We start from the raw sequence: 14,625 nt of genomic DNA, 5'->3' as shown, positions 1-14,625 counted from the left end.
GTGGTACAGGTATAAACAAAACAGTTGACTACCTGTTTGGTTCATACCTGGACCATTACAGCTAATTCCTCACAAATAAGCAAAGAAAGCTGCTCACGTTGCTCAGAAAAAACAGTACAACAGGGCCAAAAGATGAAAGAACTGTTTTAGAGTTGTGCTGAGCAGTGCTAGTTCATTATGCTCAGTTTTGTTTTGAGCATAGCTATTGTTTCAACATCGAGATGGGGGTCTTCTACCAGAAACTTTTGAGCATAAAAACTTCATATCCTGCATTCTGATGATTTTTTAATGCACCAATTTGTGAATTTTCTGCATTAATTTATTTTGTAAATGTCTTTAATTTTGTCCAAAAGAAAAGGTCCTCAGCTTCTTGAATGTTTTTACTGGGGGAAGACAAATGCACCTAGTTGTATAAACTTTCCTAAATCATTATGCCTTGTTCTCACAGGGTTTTTTTTTGTCTCACCATTTTTTAAAAAACAGCTACTAGGTACCAGCTTATGGGAGAGTGTGAGGGAAGACATAATTTGGTGAGTCAAAGACTGGGATATATCAGTGTTATTTTTTCTGTTACCTGATATTGCAGTTGCTATTTCCAGTGTATTGGTTGTGTTTTCTCCTCCACTTGCAGGTATTGAACTGGCTCACCTGGCCTGATGAGCTGGCAAGCTAACAAAACTAGCAGGTTCAAGCTTCCTCACCTCCCTCATAATCTCCTCTTTTGATTATTTTTTTTTCTTTTAGCATGCAACATCTTCATACACTATTCCCCAAACTCACATTTATCACGTATGTTACTATCAAATTTCAACCATTTGTTTAATAAAAACTTTAATAACCCTGTTGTGTGTTCTCCCCCCTTTGTTTGAAGTGTGAGTCAGTTTGTGACACTTTGAACAAGTAAATGTATATATTTGATTAAATGTGACCATGAGTGTCCTTTGGGTGGATCATGCATGTGTGTTTGTGAATGCGTTTGCTTTATCAGGGATATACGAGGAGAGAATGGGTTGACATTTTGCCTGCATAAACGTGCATTCACGACTCTGCTGGTATGCAGAAGATAACATAAATCTCGCTCCTCAGCACTGACGCAGAGAATATAGAATTTAACAATGGAGCATTTAATCACTGGCTGCTGCCGAAAAACACATCAGCAAACGCCTCCTGGGAAGAAATCTTTACTGTCATTTGGCTGTCACATTTTTTTGAGTGTACACGTCTGCGTTTGATATTCTGGAGGTAACTCACATGCTTGAGAACATGTGCAAAGTGTTAACCAGCACTCAGAGCTTCCAGTGCCGGCTGACGCCACCTCAAAAGAGCGTCATTAATTAACATGCCATTATCAGAGCTGAATGCTGGCTGGGGGAGATTAATGCTGCGAGGAGCTGCTAGTGGATTAAAGGTCACATCCTGTGTGTTAATCACCCAGCACCCCTGACCTCTGGAAGGAAACACAGTAGAATGGGCACATTATTGCCACCTGGCTTGGCACCAATCATTACCGTTGTCAAAATGAGGAGCAAAATAATGACAAGAAAGGGATGAAACTGCAAAAAGGAGATAGAGATGAACATGATAATTAAGATAAGTCATTTGAAATTGTGTTACATTAGTGGTTTAAAGTGTTTGCAAAGGTCAGTGAGTGCAAAACTGCTGCAGGGCTGCAAATATAGCTATTGTTGTCAAGTTACACGCCAGTGCAGAGGCGGGAACATAAGCAGATGATATCATTATCATTGAGTTATTACAAACAAAACAGTCAATGTACATTTCAGCATATACAGTGTATTATTCGCCTCCTTCACAGTCTCCTCTCTGTCTCCTCTCCGTCTCTTATGTACGTAAACACACAAAGAACCTATACAAGTCTGTTACTAACACGCTACATTCTTAGTGTGAAAAGCCTTGAGGACTTTCCAAGGTGGATGGATTAATTTCTGGGCGTTCAAGAGAAAGCGCTCGCAGGCTGGATCGGCACTTCTATATCATATTTCTGCAGCCCACACACACCTCCCACTCTCCCACATCTGACAAGAATCTCTCAGATCGGATGTGAGTCACCAGCTTTGGCAGTTGAAGGCTAAATTCTTCTTCTGTTACTCTCTTACGATGACCACTCAGCTCTTTCCAGTTTTTGTTTTTTTTTGTAGTTGATTTTTTGTCACAGTCAACCACAGCCTCTGATGTGTGCTGTCAGACTGAGGAACACACTGTTTTGCTGTAATTTACATACCGTCAGAAAAGGGTTTGATTATACTCACATGTACGCCATCTGGCAGCTGTGCGGGCTTAATTCACATAAATCTGTGGCACGTCATTTATTGATAGACATTTTTCTGTGCGTTCACAAGAACATGACAAAAGTCATCCCTGAACAGACATCTCTAGTGTTGCCTCTGTGCTATAGAGGACAGAAGGCCAGGTCAGGTGGAAAAAGGAACATAAACTGTGATTGCTCAGGGAGCGTTATAGATGCTTACAGAGCGGCCTCAATTCTCAGAGGACCCTGTATTCCTGCATCAACGCTTTCCAGGATGCAGGCGCTTGGTTCACTGCTCGCTTGATGGACTATTTTCCCTCCTTCCCGAGCAGAGCTGTGTACATTTTGACCTTGGTGTCAGCAGAGCCAGACAGAAGCTGCTGAATAGGATATCTGCCTCTTCCTCAAGGACGTACACAGCAACATGCTCCTTTGTGGGGGCTTTTCTAGTGCTGTTGGAAAGGGATACCAAAATTTATTTCCTATAAAGTGTTTAATTTGTATATTTAGAGTCATATGTGTTATCTATTGTGTCCAATGTGTATACTATTCTACTGTACTCTAGTTTTATGTGATGTCTTTTTATTCTTAGCATGAATCCTGACTTTGTTTGTCCTCTGACATTTCATCTAGTGCTAACATATGGTTGATATTTATTTTTTAGTGCAGTGTCTCCGGTGTTGGATGGATTGTCATGAAATGTGATATAGACATTCATCTCCCACTCAGGATAACTTGTACTAACTTTGGTGGTGCCAGTACTTTACAAAACATTCCCGCCAGCCTAATCTGCACTTTGTGTTTAGTGCTAATTAGCAAACATTGAAATACTAACACACAAATGGTTAACATGGCAAACGTTATACCTGATAAACATCAGCATGTTAGCTTTGTCATTGTGAGTGTGCTAGCATGCTAATATTAGCATTTAGCTTAAAGCCCCGCTGTATAAGTACAGCCTCACAGAGCTGCCATCATTGCTGAATTTTAGTGCGTTACTTTTCAATGTTATGCACAAACAGTATATGACAACAGCCTGACATGACAGTTTAGTTCCCCTCAGCTCTATAGAGCTTTACAGCAACTTACACCCATTGTTTAAGTTTTCCAACAACTATATACACGAAAATAAATTACTAAAATCCCACCACTCGTAAAAGTAGTGTAGCATTTAGCACCTGACGAGACATATTTTATGCTCAGGAGCTGGTGGAGACCAAAAACAGAACTAAAAGAAGAGTAAATATTAGACTTACATCAACCTTTCGGCTAGAAACATGACTTCAAATGAATGCTATTTTTGATCTGTATCTGTTGAATTTGTACATAGGCAACTATTTTGCAAGAAGTAAACCACATCAACATACAGTTCAAGGCGATAAGACGTAAGTGTTGTGTTTACAGCTTGTTTTTGCTGCCCCAAAGTGATAGAAAACATATTTTTTGAGGCTTTGTTATTAAGATGTGTCTTCACAAGACTCTTTCTGTGACTGTGACTCCAATTCATTGCCTGATAAAGGATAAAAACCTATCACAGTTTTTTTTTAATCTGAAAATGATAGAATATTTGACTTATTTTTTCATCCTGACAGCCCAGTAGCATTTGAATGTCACATCTGCAATTAAAAGTGGTGATGTATCATATTTTTATATTCTTTGTCTCTTGTGTGCTATGTGGTCAAAAGAAATTATAAGTGACTAATCTGCAGGGGGCAACAACACTGTAGAGGCACCTACAGCAGGGAGTGAAACTATTAAATCTGTGTAGCAGTGGAACTGCTTAAAAATAGCTCAGTCCTCCATTGTCTTGTCAGGGTTTGAGTCTTGGGCTACTTCAATTCACAAGTGGCCTCCATCTGCATGCCTGGAGTCTCCCTCTGCTTTTTTTGTTTTATAGTGAGATGTAATCAGATTGCCTGTTTGTTGAAAGGCAGCCTGACTACTGAGTGCAGCGAGTGGGGAGTTAAACTCTGAATGCCCCTGCTAAGGCTCCCTATGACGTACAGCACAGTGTGGAGGCTTAGCTTTGAGGGGAGAGATTCAGTCGACTTCATTTCACTCTCTATAAAGTAAAAATTACTGTGCTTTTTCAGTCCAAACACCAGAGTTTCTCCAAGGGCAAATCTGGACTCTTGATTTGACACCCGCAGCGAAATCCTCAATTGCGTGATCAGAGTATAACATTTGCTAAGCTGACAGCGGTGCAGTTGGTGGGGTAGAAATGGGGACTCAGGGATGTGGAGTGATTGACAAGGATTTTATTCTGCCTCTTTCTGTAGCGTGTTTGAGTGTCGAGCTTCCTCCTTTCAGCCGCTCCAGCTGAAAAGCCCTTCCCTCAGGGTGTCTTACTCAGCCCCTGACACAGACAGTGCCACTACCTTGTGATCTCACTGCAAAAAGCACATGAAAGATCATACTCACACACACATGCACGCAGAGAGGGAGTGTGTGACAAAGATTACTTCAATCGCACTATCTGCTATCACACTCTATTCTTATCTCCGTACTGTTATCAACTCCCTGTAGACTGAAAGCTCTGCTGACATTTCACCTCATTTCTGATGTAAAATACTTCCAAGGCCCCATTATCTCCTTCAAATGCCTTGTTTTAATTTCACTACTCTCTGATACATTAAAGAACAATTTCCTGCACCTTCATATTTCTAGTCTGCCCTCCGGGATCATTTCAAATCACTGCTCTGTTTATAGTACATCACAGTCTCAGGCATGCGTACACCTGTGCTGCTCTAGTTTATCGACAGCATTGTGTATGAATTAGGTGAAGCTTTATCAACCATTTACATGTCTGAGTGTTGACACTCTTTGATGATAGCTCCCTGCGTCAACTGCCTGAGAGAACACTCTATCTTTTCACCATCCACCCACAGAACAAGAATAAAGACACTGTGTCCATATGGGAGATGGCAAATGCTTCAATTTCCATGCCTTGTAAGATGCATATGCATGCAAACGCGACTTGCTGCAATGTGCTGAGTGTGTTCTGCGCTGTACATTGAGCTACCCCCTGCACGGCTCCCCTAAAGCAACCCATCCCCCAACAGAGACATTTTTGCTCTCTATGTGTGACTACATTACGGCGGCTTCCTCTCCCCCACTGAGTGAGCCTTCTGAGCTGGTCCCTGGGGTGGGTGTCGGTGTGGAAAGCAGGCCTTTTTCCCTGTCCATGGGATGTTATTGATGAGGTGAGGTAATGGATCTCCCCGCTGTGCTCACAGGGACACTGAGGATAAATCAGACAGTGGGTAAGACCCAACCAGCCATTCCACCTCTCTCCAGACTCAACTGCCATTTCATTAGCTTTATTTATGGGGGTTCTGCACTCTTCTGAACCCCTCCCCTTTGCGTCCTCCCACTGAAAACGCTGCTATTCTTCTTCTTCCTCCCTTATATAGTGCTATGGCAACCCATATACACCCCTGTCCTTCTTTCCTCCCATTTTTCCTGGAAAACCCAGTGTTCTCCCTCCCACACATCTCCCCGGGAATCATTCCTCTAGTTTATGTGGAAGTGAAGATGTGAGCTGCCTGGGAACCTATGGGCCGTTATCACGCGATGGACAAAGGGCTGGAGAGATAGTGTCAGGCTCTGAAGTGGCAGAGGACTCAGCGCTAGGCTGGGCATTAGACACAGCAGTGCAAGTCCATCCAGCTCAGCACTTCCTGCAGAGTCGTATTTGAGTTGGCTGAGCAGCAGCAATTCACCTCTGGGCTTATGGCTCAGCCACTTAGTGAGAAAAATGCGGCCAAAACCGGCTTTGTCCTTGAGGGGAGAGAAAGGAATTCCTCATGTGCCCTTGCTGGAAAGAACTAATTAAACTGTTATCTTCACCATGGGAGCAAATGTCAATTTTTCTGCCAGAGATGGGTGTCCATTATTTGTTGGCACACTTTCTGCTTGAGAAAGGTGCACAAGCTATCACTTCACTAACATATCCATACCAACAGCTGTGGCACCCCTAAGAGTGAAATAGTAGCACCTTCCCCACCCAAAATTGGCCCCCCGGTGAAAACAATTGGGGGCCGACTTTACTGTCTTTAAGAGACTATGGCAAGCCTTTTTAAGTTAGCGCAAAGGTAAGCGGTATCTTACCAAGCTAGACAACCTAAGGCATCCATTGATAACAACCATGTTTTTTTTGGGCTTTACATCACCCCAAAACCACTACCACGACCATTTTCAAGGGGTCCCTTAACTTTCACCTCAAAGTATCAGAAAGAAATTAAGGGTGACCATGATGGACTGTGTAAATAGTGGATGTAGTTACGTGACATCACCCATTGGTTTGTGGACTGCAGACTGCAGTTTTGAGGCCTCGAGTTCCGCACTGTGACTGTCGCCACTTGGAGGCAGAAGCTACCATATTTGGGCAAGAGGGTGGAGCTTTGGAGGAGGGAGGGGTGGATCTGACTCATTGACTATGGTGACACTTCACAGACGATCTGCCCCTCAAGTGGCCCTTAAATATGAATAATTTTTAACCTTAATAAAATGTAAACAGATGAGTTTTTAAAAAAAAATAAAAACACAGATATCATAAAGGGTAAGATAGCTGTAAAGAACAACAGGGTGTGAATATTGTTGTTTCTGTTGTTTTATTGTGCATTATAGGGATTATGGCATTTTACTCTCTTTAAGAGCCAGCCTCCAGTGGTCACACGATGAACTGCAGTTTTTTGTCCCTTGGTCTCCCCTAAACTAGAAAGGGCTTGTTCCCAGTAAATATTTCGTTCATTACAATCAATGCTCTCCATAAAATTAAAGCAGTATATTCATCTCTAAAAGGACAACCAGCCTGTTTGAAGAACATTGATTAGCCTAGCATGTACAGATACATGACACATTAAAACAGGATTGCTGTGGACCTCAAAATGTTAACTGTACCAGTATTAGTCTATGCACATCAGATAATTAGTAATATTAATGAAATAAATTAGAAATAAAATTAAAAAAACAGCATATGTCAGTATTTGATTCTTGAACTCCCAAGAACACTACAACACTTCAACAGCATAAGCAAATTCCTTAAATATTAGTTACGGCTTTTGGTTTTGGTTTGCCACCCCAAGATTTTCAGTGGCCCCATCTGGCCACCCTTGTAAAAAATTTCTGGGGGCACCACTGCCGACAGCATGCCATTTTGATTCCCTTTAGCTCTTTCATCACTATGTGCTTCTCAACTGCCAAGGTTTATCTCACAACTCAGAATAACACACTGAAGAACATCCACAACACCGTGACTTTCATCTGTAAAAGGCATCAGTGTTATCACTGCTCTCTGTAGATGCTGTGGCACAATATCAGAGAGCAAATATCTAGGCTGACTTGCTATGTAATATCTCTAAAAAGCCTTACCAATGCCAAAATTTGTTCCATGTGTGAATGCGGATGTACATGCATAGTTTATGCTGTATGATGTCGCTGTATCTAATTTATTTAATGTACTGAAACCTGGATTAGACATGAAAGGCAGTGATTCATACTCTCCTCACATGCTTTTTCCATTAGAAAGAGACAGGAATGGCTTTTTTTTTTTCGTTTCATGGTGAACATTGATGTCATGACAGTCATGTTAGAACATGTCCATACAAGGTCCACTCAGTTTACTCCACATGAATCCATGCAACCTAACAGATGGTTGACTGAGCTAAGCTCTAGCGATGCTGCCACTGCCAGTTTCATTACAGGGGTTCGCTTGGACATGGGACAAGTGTGAATATGTCTGTCACGCCCACGGGCAGCCAGTGATACTGAGGAAAAACAGCCACAATTTGCTACTTGAAAGCAGAGAGCACATGACATCACGGGACGACTCATTTTGCGTAATATCAGCTCATAAGGGAGTGTGTGATAAATATTTTGAAATGATTTTACAAAGTAGCACTTAATGCGTCCATTTTTGCTGGTGTTACAAATGTCAAGGATGGGAATACTGCTAAAATACACAAAGAAATAAGAAAGAGACAGAACATAATCCAACTTCTTATTCCATGTGGGCGAAGTTGGAAAAGACTCATATTTTGTCTCAACAGTCAAATTGAGTCTACATATGATCTCGATAAAGGGAAGGAAAGGAAAAAATGAGAGAAAAGCGTGTGCTGGCCGTCGGCCAGGTGTGGACAGACTCAGGAAGTTAAGCCGGAATTCCAACAATGCAGGCAGTCGTTAGACTCTTCACTGAGATGCTGCCATTTCTGCTCTCAGTGCCGTCTTTGTTGTGGCAAGGAGGAGGCAGTTAGGTGAAGTCCTGTGGCTGTGAATAAATTTCAGCCCTGACATTGCACTGTAAACCTAGACCGATTTGTGAATGATACGAGGAAAATAGTGTCACAGTTAGGCAGATTTTAAAAACAAATAGGCTCCTCTCTCGATTTCTGTTTCTCCCTCTTCCTCTGATATCTACAGAGAGATCATTTTCCCAGGCTGTTTGAGCCCAGTCGCGACAATAATGAATGCCAGCGATGGCAGAATGAATTATGTCTCTGCTAAAAATGTACATCATAGCCAAAGGAAGAACTTGGCATGTAATTAAACCAGTGTTATAAATAGCAACATGTGCAAAATTGTGTCTACCACCTTCATCTAAAAATCACATCATAAATGAAACACATGATGTGTCATGTTCATGACTGAATGTTTCTGATTCAATTGAGTCTATTTAGTAAAAGTCTATGAGAGCACACCTTACACCCCGGAGACGACAGAAAACTAAGAATGGTAGAGTTGTTTTATGTAATAAGATTACATTTTCAGGCTTTTCATCCCACTTCAGTCATGTTTATTGCAGCAAACTGTACTGAGCTGAAAAAGCAATTGATTTTTATTTTTTTGAGAGGCTACCAAATGTTTTATTTGTATTTTTTATATTGAATTGAATTGACTATACTTTCTTTTGAAAAAAAAATAAAATAAAATGAATAAATAATGTGAAAAACACAAAAAATAATAGTGAACATATATATGAGATTTTCATTAAATAACATAAATTTTACATTTCATGTCTAAAAAGGAGTAGGAAGAAGCAAATGCTTATCTAGTCCTACCCCTTTTCTATTATCTTTATAATAAAAAAAAAAAAATCAATACAAAATTGCCACACAAAAGATAAAACAATACTACATGGCAGAATGAATTATGTCTTAGATAGAAATGTACATCATTGCCAAAAGAAGAACTTGGCATATAATAATATACCAGTGTTATAAATAGCAACATGTGATAGTATCCCCCACCTTCACCTAAAAATCACACTAAATGTCAAAAACATTATATGTTATGTTTATGACTGTGTGTTTCTATTTAAATTGAATCTAATGAATAAAAATCTAAGTGAACACGCCTGAAGTACTACACCCCGGAGACAATAGAAAACTAAGAATGGTAGAGTGTAATAATGTGTTTCTAATAAGCCAAAATTTGGGGGAGATGGCACCCAGCAAAATAGTATTTGAATTTGTAATCAAAGCTGATCATTCACAAAGGGGAGTTCCATTAATCTGGCAGACTGCGGATGGCAGCTCATCTTTTAAGAGTGCTGTTTTGATGAGGATTTTCCCTCCAGCCTCTTCTCTGTTTCTAAAGGATTTTCTGTTGTTCATCTGTTATTTCAGAGCCGTAATGACTGTCTGCAGTGCATCTATCAACTGACAGCCTTTGAAATACCCAAAGTCTGCTTAGCTGCTGCAGTCACTCTCAGTGGTGTCTTTCATGTGGGCTCTGGATCTATTGAAACAATTCTCCCCAGTTCTTTTTAATAACTCTTAGAACCTCAGGTGCCATCCCCCTGAAGTGTGCTACAAATTTATGTTTGCAATCATGAAAACTGTCCCTTGTTCAGATATTTTAGTATTTTTAAGATCTCAAGAAAGTTCACCTGGCCATTTGGGCTTTGTGTGATGCTCCGTTTAACTCGACAGGGGATCTGGCTGCAGATGAAACACAGCTGTTGACATCAAAAGTGGCAAGTGAGAAACATTTGTGCTTTATCAGTGTGCTGACAAATTGAGCATTGCGGAGATGGGGGATAGATTATTCCGACATGCGCCCGAGTTCAGAGAGCCCAGCTGAAGTAAACAGTTCTCTTTCCTGCTCTGTGATGGCTGGATGAAGAGATGGTGGTTATACTGATGGTTGGAGGGGGTCTCCCAAACCACAGAGCAGAAAGAAAAACACGAGGAAGAAAAACAATCCCATCTGACATCATAGGGAAGGCTGCCGCTGAAATTTAGGTCAAGATATAGCCTGCCTGAAGTGTGCCAGATAGTTTTATGGCAAAGTCAGTTTGCCAACGCCTTGTCCAAGTGGAGTGACATAATATGAAATCAAAAGTATACAATATAAAACTAAGTGAAACTAATTACGTTAGCCTGTCAAACACCAGTATTACATAGCAGCAGGCTTTCTGTCTTTAATGAGCACCACTGACTGACTTAAATACCCTTAAACAAAATCTTGTCCATGACTGAAATAACTGCAGTGTGGGTGGCAGTTTCAGTGTCGCTATGAAGCAGATGAGAGAGTTTTCAGACCATTTAGAGGGCACTGGCTTCAGCACAGTCATCAACTATGCACACAGCATGGGATGTTGTGATCTCCCAAATACTATCCTTCAATGTTAAGTCACTGTATTCACAGCTTGTACTTCTCCACGGGCATCAAGCAGCACAGATGTAGACTTCCTGGAGTGTCAATGCTTGAACTGACCCCTGTTAGAACCTCTCCGTTCAGTCTGGAGCAGCGAGGGAGAGAAAATACAGAGGATTTTGTCCTCATGGATGTGGTGTGAGAGGGACAATGAAAGTTGTTGTTGGCAATGTGTGCCAACAATATGTCTGAGCAGCAGGGATGTATTCAGGCAGTGGCAAACCTAAATGATACACAGATAGATAGATGGATAGATAGATACAGTAGGTAGATAGATATCCTATATAGATATAGTAAGTCTATATAGATATAGACTTACCTATCTATATTATTTGTTTGTAATTGTTATATATATATATATATATATATATATAATATATATATATATATATATATACAGGAAAATACAATGTGTGCAGATAAGCAAATTGGTAGTAGGAGTGGAAATCTACCTACTGATGATACAGTACTCTTGTAATATTAACATGTGTTATGTGTGTGGTATATGTGTTGTGGTATGCCGTTCAACTGCTACTTATATCCCCAAAAGAAACATCTATTTTATTTAATAAGATGAAAATTTTAATCTTTTCATCCCACTGCAGTCATTTTTGTTGCAGAAAACTGTGAACTGAAAAAGCAGCTGATTTTCATTTCATTTCAATAATAATATAATAATAATAATAATAATAATAATAATAATAATAATAATAATAATAATGAATAAAATACTATGCACATAAAATATAGAAAACGTGTTTAAGAGATTTTCAAAAAGCAACATAAATTTTACATTTCATGTCCAAAAAGGAGTATGAAGAAGCAAATGCTTGTCTAGTCCTACCCCATCTATTGATTATTTATACATATAAACTACTATCTACAACTATATTTATATACTAATATGTACATATAAATCGATACTTGGCATCTCTGGCATTAAGAAAATATTGTCACACAAAAAAAATCACAATACTATGCTATCATATTTCTATCATACAGAAATCTGTAAAGAAACTTGAACATGATTATAAGATGATACTGTATGTGCATACGTATGAACAGGTCATGTGCAGACATGCATATCAGACATGCTAAATGGTGTGTAGAAAGTAGTGCAGAGCCAAATAGAGAGAAGCATGGCGGAAAATAATGCTTGGGGTTTATATCTATATTTTTGTTTTGGTGCCTCTCGGTGATCACTGGCTTTAACACTACAGCGGTGTATCACTGAATTTGTAGTGGGCATGGGAAAAGTGCAGCTCCTGAGTAAAGAGGAGGAGCGAGAGAGCATGTGGACCTATTGAGAGAGAGAGGCGGTTCAGCCCCGCTGTGGTCTCAGCAGCAGCGGCTTAGAGACTAGTGCTAGACCACTGTGTTGTGCAGGAACAGGCACGACATAGCTGAAAACCGCCAGCGGAACAAATGAAAACGAAAACTACTCTTTCATGTGGATTAATTCAGGGGCGAGACACTCAGACGAAGCGAGAAGCTCTTTAAGCGAACTGGGACCGACTGACGAGGATTGGGACATCAGCTACTGTACGATAACACCGCCGAATGGTTCCTCTTGCCCCGCCGCTAAGGTTAGTTAGCTTCCATTGCTGGCTGTCCGTTGGGTTGGGGGGGGGGGGGGTTGGGGGGGGGGGGTCTGTCTCTTCTGTTGTTGGACGACGGGGTCCGGCTATTCTTTGGAGGAGACACATACATAGCATTATTGACCTTTTCGAGGCTATACGTTACATTGCAGCTACATGTTTCGTCGAAGCTTTGGGGAATGTAGTTAAATTTAAAGAACAGTTTCACTAGCTGTTTGCTCGCCTCATCTCAGTACTCCTAGTTGGCTGGCTTTCGTCAGCTAGTTAATTATTTTATAAATCATGAACACGTGCTACATGGCTAGGCTAAGCTAGCTAATAGCTAACGGCACTAGCTGCTTAAGCTAGCTGTCAGAGCCGCGGAGCAGCTAACGCCAGTTTTATTGAACTGAGTTATCATTGGTGTTTCCTGTGTGAGGTTAAACACACTAATCCACACACAACACTTCCAATACCATATATTAATAGATCATGCCAATATCATGCTAAGTGTATTATGTGTGCTATAGTGTAGTACCTGGCTAACTTGGTTAGCCTGCTAACTTGGCTATGCACTGAAGCGCCCGGTTTGCGTTTGTAAACATTGGTTTTACATGAAGTTGACTTGGTGCGCTCCAGCGATAGCCAGTCTAATGTTAGCCGGTAAGGCATCGCTTTGTTGTCAGGTGGGTGATAAGCTATGATGCCAAGTCACTGACACAAGTTTAAAGTAGCGTAAGGTGAGTTAGCGTTAATGGTTAGTTGTCTCCGATTGCAAAGTTGCAATTGTGACAGCAACGCTGTGCTTGTTTTTTTTGAGCTGAACCGTGGTTTTCAACCAAGTGTACTTCTAACATGTAAGCTTCATTTTCAGGTGGGCTGCTAGTCAATCGATTAGGCTAATGATTGTTATCCATCTGTAAGTGAGCGTTGTTTTTTTGTTTTTTTTTTTTACAGGTAATCTCATTTGCCAATTAAACATTGTGTTGTCGAACAACCAAGTCGCAGTCACGTTGTTGACATCTTCATACATCTACCAAATCCATTTAAAAGATGTCATGGGACAGAGCGTCACCCTAATTGAGGTGAACATTAACAAAAAGCAAAGTAAGAATTTGTTGCTGTTGAAAGAAGCTGATGTCTGTTTTTGTCAGCATGCTAAATCTCCAAAACCACTTCCATGATAAGTAATCAGATACATTCTACTTTATAACTGTCACTTAGCAGGTCAGAAAATGTCTTTGCTCTATTATTGCTACCTCTGGAAAATAAGGTGACTGAATATACTCTTGTATTGGATTTAACCTCATCTGCCACTGCACCAATATCCACAGTTTTGATGATTATGAAAACACTGTACTCCAAAATAAATGACTCCTTCACCATTTTTATGTTGTATTGCATGTTTTAACCATGCTCTTGAAAAACAGCACTGTCCTATCATAGTCTGAACAGGCAAAGTGCTGGGGAGTTTATGATTTTATAGCTTTAACTTAGGGCTATAAAACCTCTATTAAATTAAAATCAAAGACACTAGGTCATGTGGTACAGTGGGCCTATCATTCATAGAATGTTTGGCAACAACATTTTTCATATTTGCTTTGGTGTGTAGTTAGACTCATACCATGTTGGTTTGGTGAAAGTTTTTTTTGTCAATGTGACATCTACTGTGACACCTACTGTTGGGTTAAGCTGATTTTCCTCCTCATTTTTTACTAAACGCCCATTGATCTTTGTCAGCAATCAAACAAATCTACCCGGCATATTCCGCACTTGCTTGAAACAGCGGTCAGATTTGTTTTTGAAAGGTTTGTTAACCTAAGATGTTTTGTGTGTTTTTGTGAACTGTCCTTAAAATCATATAACCCAGAGCTACCCCAGAAAATGGTTTAGCCCAGGTGGTAAGTCATGATTTTAATGCATCTGACCTAGTGATCCACTTGGTGGTTGATTACCCACAAACAAAAGCCACACTTAGAATTGGTATAGCATTTGTTATTGTAATCGCACCTGTGTTTGTTTCCCGAAAAGGGTAATGTGGTTTTCCCCAAATGTGTAGCAAATTTTACGATGATAGCGGAGGTGGTTTGTGTTATCAGCAGATACGGCTGGCTATTTTAT

General features: G+C 40.4%; 1 protein-coding gene across 5 annotated transcripts in view; it reads left to right on the top strand.

Moving 5' to 3' along the window:
* Nucleotides 1-12,272: 12,272 nt before the first annotated feature.
* ncor2 (nuclear receptor corepressor 2) overlaps nt 12,273-14,625 on the top strand; it is a 105,064-nt gene continuing 102,711 nt past the window's right edge. For 4 of the 5 annotated variants that reach the window (XM_042488086.1, XM_042488087.1, XM_042488084.1 and 1 more), the window contains exon 1: nt 12,274-12,513. The gene's annotated coding sequence lies outside the window, so the exon portion shown is untranslated. Of the gene's footprint in view, nt 12,514-14,625 lie in introns of all 5 variants that reach the window. The other variant, XM_042488088.1, reaches the window with a different exon arrangement.

Source organism: Plectropomus leopardus, chromosome 6, assembly GCF_008729295.1.
Source record: "Plectropomus leopardus isolate mb chromosome 6, YSFRI_Pleo_2.0, whole genome shotgun sequence".
Lineage (NCBI taxonomy): Eukaryota > Metazoa > Chordata > Actinopteri > Perciformes > Serranidae > Plectropomus > Plectropomus leopardus.
This window is presented reverse-complemented; position numbering and strand designations above follow the sequence as displayed.